The following is a 5,890-nucleotide window of genomic DNA, read 5'->3' on the forward strand; positions in this document are numbered from 1 at the left end:
CCTTTCCCTCGCTCATTCCCTCCAACGGTCCCAACACCTTCTTTAGAATCACCTTGACCTTTTTGCTTTGTTGTGTAACCAGTGGCTCCTGAAAATCAATCCTTCCAAGACCCAGGCAATCATCGTAGGTCATACCACTTGCTCCTTCCAGCTCCTGGATTTCCCCCTTACCATCTGTGTCCGTCCTGTCCACCTTTCCCCCACCCTCACCTACCTTGGCCTCACCATTGACTGTTACCTCACCTGGATTCCTCATCTCTGCTCCATCCAATCCAAAGCCCACAACCACCTCCAACTCCTCAAACTCCTCTCTGGCTGGACATGGACCTACAAATCCTTAATCCATCCCATCCTCTGTTATGCCAGTCCCACCTGGATATTTGCCTCCTCCCCAAAATTCTATAAGTCCCTCCAGATCCTTGAGCGCCATGCACTCCGCCATGCCTTCCGTATATACCTCCCGTCGCCCACACGGATCCTCTATGACCTGATTCCTTTCCCCCATGTGCTCCTATTCCTCGAACATAACCGCATACTCTACACCTCCTGCTGCCTTGATCCCCCTCATTCCCTGGTTTCTCCTCTCCTCCCCAACCCCCACCCTCTGCCGCACCTTTACTGTCGTGTCCCCCCTACCCTCCATCTCTACATCCTTCATCTCCTTTCCCAAGGTGGCTTCTGTCAACTCCACCTCCCGGATGATGCCCTCTTTCCCTCCATTTATCCCTCCTATCAACTCTGATTCTCATCTCCCCCTCCTTTTCTTTGTTCTTTTTCCAGGCTCCCACTTCCCCCCCCCCCCTTCCATCCTGTTTTTCCCTGCCTAACCTCTCTCTGCCTCGCTTCCTCCCCCCCCCCCCCCCGAGTCCTTTTGCATTCCCCTCCTCTGTCATTCCCCACTCCCTGTCACATCTGCCCAGTCCTCCCCTCCGTGTCCTCCATTGGCTCCTTTCCCCTCCCCCCATTTCCCATCACCTGTCCAGGTTGCTTCCATCTGCCCTCGGCTGTGGTATGTCATATTTGTGCCAACTTTTTAGTGCAGTGTTCAAGTGAGTGTTCAATGTTGTGCATCTTTTCAAAGTGTTGCAAACAGAAATCATGCTGTCACTGGGTGTAAATTTTATATCTCTTGGGAACAGATACCAGACTGTCGTCATGTTTTTTAATTGTCTGTCTATTATTTTACCTTTCTGCTTCCTGTGTATTTTATTAGCATCATCAACACTTTGTTTTATGTTTTAAGTTCCACCATTTTCCGCCATTTTCCCATTTAAGTCACCGATTTTATCGCCTGCTTTTATTATTTATTATCTTCATCTGTTTAAAACAAATTCTGTAGGCTGAAGAGCGGCATACTAAGCTGCTGGCAGCCCGCCCTCTTCAGGGGGAATCGAAACTCAATAAAGTAAAAGAAAAGCAATCGCCACTGTTGCTGCATTGTTGTTAATGAATATAAGTCCTCATGAAATGCAAAAAAGTTAGAGGGTGCATATCGATGATATATTCAGTTAACTAAAATTAAAGCCTTTCACTTAGATTAAAAACTTTGAGGATGTTGTATGCAAATACCGAACATCTCTTGTCTGTTGCATAATCAAGTATTCGATAACAGGAGACAAAAATGAGTAGCAGTATCTCACCAAGAGACTGCATTTTAAGTACTCTTCGATTTTTGCAAGTAGTATTTACTACCTTCATCACAAATGTAATGCATTTATGTTTACACTAATATTTAAAAAATCAGCTAAAGTTTAAAGACGTCTATATCACCATTCTACTTTCCCTTTAGGTGAAACTTATTTCGTTGGTGAACTCATTTCGTAGTTTGTTGATTGCTAGTGCCAATTATGTGTTTTTAGGGGTTCCAGCGGTACATTTGTTTCGGCCCATCTGTCTTTGTGCCATTTCCTTTTTGACGATGATATTTCACACCAGTACTGAACGCACAACTTCTGTAAATTTGAGAACTTCCACGAAAAGACAAAGTCGCCAAGATGCAAGAAACTAGAACAAATTTTCACTCTTTACCGGAGTGATCTCTGATTGCAAATTTTCTGACAAAACTGTGGGCCGATCGAGGAAGGCTGAACTGTTACTATAATATAGGAAAACAAACCAGCCGTAGAAGTGTGTGTTGTGGATAAAATGGCTGAGAGCACAGGCCACAAAGTAGTGCATTTACTGCCCTACAACTGCTATCTAAATCCTATGGAATTGGTATAGCCAAAAATAAAACACAATTTCAGGGAGACCGATGTTACTGGTAACATGTCGAAGGAAAAATTGCAGAATTTTCTTACTGTTGCTTTCCTTTCAGTTACGGCACTAGACCTTACTTCAGGAATGTTCAGCACCTGGAGCAATAGTATTGGATATGAGACGGAATAATGGAAATTTCCATTGGTGAAGTTATCATCAATATCACGCTCTCAAGAGGTGATGACGATGATTTCGAATCAGACACAAATGACCACGATCTTTAATGAACATCATTTTGACAGTTCTTCCAGGCACAATTAATTACACACCATTACTGCTGTGATGTGTCTAATAAATTTAATACTCAAACAGATTCTAAAGATCAGTTTTTGGCTTTCGGAAGTTGTACATTTATCTACTTTCATTCTTCATGTTTTTCGATGAATGAGTAAACCGTTGAGCATGAATATGTCAAGCAAATTAGGTGATTTACGATCCGACAGATTTGCCACTTTAGCAGGCAAAGTTTCCATGATTGCCGCCTCGATTTTGTGTTAAGCACAGAACATGGGTAGTGGTGCCAGTACTGCAGCAAGCAGCCGATGCTGCCTCCCCGCACCACTCCTCTCCCCACGGCAGCCATAATGCGTGGACATGGTCGTTCCCTACAGCCACCTCGACAATCGTCAACTTGTCGTGGACAAACAGTAGTTGCACAGCTTTCAATTTGGCGTCAACTGAAATATCATATGGGTGGGTATGAGTGCAGATTATGTCATTAGAGCTGTGCACGAGTTAAATCCAAGGAAGCCAAAACCCAAATGTAGGATCTGGAGATAGGTTTCGCACAGGGATAACTCAGAGGGCACAAACATGTTTATAAAAGAAATAACACTCAGAGATGGAAATGTTCTCTGCATTGGCAATAACTAATGGCTACCATTTCGATATCGCCTGCAGACATGTCACTCTTCCAAAATTTTAGAATGTTGTTGTATTCATTGATATGGGCATTTCGATACCTAACTTTTAGTTTAACAGCTGCCACATCACACTAGGGAGCTATTTCCTGCAGTGGCAATAACTAATGGCTACCATTTCGATATCGTCTGCAGACATGTCACTCTTCCAAAATTTTAGAATGTTGTTGTATTCATTGATATGGGCATTTCGATACCTAACTTTTAGTTTAACAGCTGCCACATCACACTAGGGAGCTATTTCCTGCACACAGTCCACAATTTATACAATGCTTGGTCTCGCAAAAGGACTCGCTTTTTTGATTAGGTATATTAACTTTATTAATTTATTTATTCATAAATCTTTTGAGATTGTGGGGTATGTCATTGATTTGCGATGTTGCTCTCTCTCTCTCTCTCTCTCTCTCTCTCTCTCTCTCTCTCTCTCTTTCACACACACACACACACACACACACACACACACACACACTCACTCAGAGAGAGAGAGAGAGAGATACACATACACACACACACACAGACACGCTGCTGCAGAAGATTGAGCATAGATTGCTGTCCTTGTTGTTCCAGAAGCTGAGAAAGTGTACCTACCGACCACTGTTTTCAATTTTTTCAGTAATAAGATGGAAACACACTAAAGTCGAATGGATTACAGCATCAATCAGTCCACAATAACTGTGACAGAATACTCATGTTTCGAAATAAGGCACCAGGGAGCAGTGGTGGAAGGAAAGTTGTGCAACAAAATACAACCAAGTTGATTAGGCTCAGGCAGCAAGTACATGATCTAAACCAGCTTTATAAAGCTACTACTGTGCAGGTTTTCAAGGAAAAATACAATAGGGCCAAGCAAACTTTTAAAACTGAAATTGCCAATCTAAGGAAGTAGATTAACAGCAAAACAATAGAACAGTCTGACAACATAAGCAAAGCATCTTGGAAGCTGATTGACAAATACCAAAAAGGTCCCAACAAGATGAACATGGAACCACTCAGCATAAGACATGATGGTAACATCATAAAAAACCCGGATAATATATGTAATATTTTTAATAACTACTACATTTCCGGTGAACAATCAATGCATATTACAGATTCACAGATAGAGATCCGGTGCCATCTCACCCAGTGTACCGAATTTGAATTTGTGGAAGTGAATGAGCAGGAGGTTTGCAGGGCAATATACATGCTAAAGAAAAAATTTTCATCTGGATGGGATGGCATATCCAGTGCTATTACTAAAGCATGCTTAAAAGAAATTTCGAAACGTCTTACTCACCTGATTGATTGCAGCATTAGAGAAAACATGTATCCAACGGTTCTAAAAATGAGTGTAGTGAAACCAGTGTATAAAAAGGGAATTAAGGAAGAAGTCTCCAACTATAGACCAATATCATTAATTCCCACTTTTAGCAAGATATTCGAAAGCATTATCCTTTCTCAGCTAAGTGCCTTTTTCACAAAACATAAACTGCTTGTAGATTCGCAGCATGGTTTCAGAAAAGAGCTAAGTACAACCACAGCAGTTACACAGTTCATCCATGAAGTTTACTGTCTGTTGGACCAGAAGATGCAGACTGCAGGTATATTTTTGGACCGGACAAGAGCATTTGATACGGTAAACCATAGGGTACTTCTTAAAAAGCTAAAATCTTATAGTATTGGGGATCAAGCCATGAATCTTTTAACCACGTACCTGTTGAATTGTAAGCAAAGCACTAAATTGTCATACAAACTAGATAATAAAATCATGAACTCCCAGTCCACCAGTGAACCTGTATTACAAGGTGTACCACAGGGCTCAATCCTTGGACCCTTTCTCTTCCTTATATATATTAACGACATTGCGCAACCCATTAACTCCCATATTGTAAGCTATGCAGATGACACGTCAATCTTATTCTATGGGAGTGAATCTAAAGAGCTAGAATCTCTTGCTACTAGTGGTGTAACAGAAGTAACAAAATACATCAATGATCAGGGACTCAAGGTGAATGTCACCAAATCTCAACTACTGACATTTAAAACAGGCAGTTCTCATCACAACAATATGAATAGTGTGTGTAATATCTCTGCGACAGAAAATGGTAACTGTAAATTCCTGGGTGTATATGTTGATAAAAATTTGTGGTAGACATACCACATTAATTTCGTATGAGGAAAAGTCAGTAGTGCCATATATCTCCTCAGCCAGCTCACAAAGATAGTTCCTAGCCAAGCACTGAAATTAGTATATTATGGAACACTTTACCCCTTTCTCAATTACGGAGTTGAACTATGGGGTTGTGCAGCTGAAGTACATTTAAAAAGAATACTACTACAACAGAAAAGAGCAATAACACTTATACATGGGATGGGACGTAGAGATTCATGTCGTGAAGTGTTTGTGCAGCATGAATATCTGACAATATGTTCTCTGTACATCTTCAAAATAGTTGTATTTTTTATAAGTCAACCAACAGAAGCAATCAAGGACAGTGATGTACACGATCACAACACTAGAACAAAGTGTAACTATTTCCGTAACAGAACAATGTTAAAAATGACTGATAGAAGTCCATATATCAGCATAGTGAACGCATTATTGTGGCCAAGATAGATACGAAGCCCACAACTACTACAGTAGTACAAGTTTATATGCCAACTAGCTCTGCAGATGACGAAGAAATTGAAGAAATGTATGATGAAATAAAAGAAATTATTCAGATTGTGAA

Source organism: Schistocerca americana, chromosome 1, assembly GCF_021461395.2.
Source record: "Schistocerca americana isolate TAMUIC-IGC-003095 chromosome 1, iqSchAmer2.1, whole genome shotgun sequence".
In the NCBI taxonomy this organism is placed as follows: domain Eukaryota; kingdom Metazoa; phylum Arthropoda; class Insecta; order Orthoptera; family Acrididae; genus Schistocerca; species Schistocerca americana.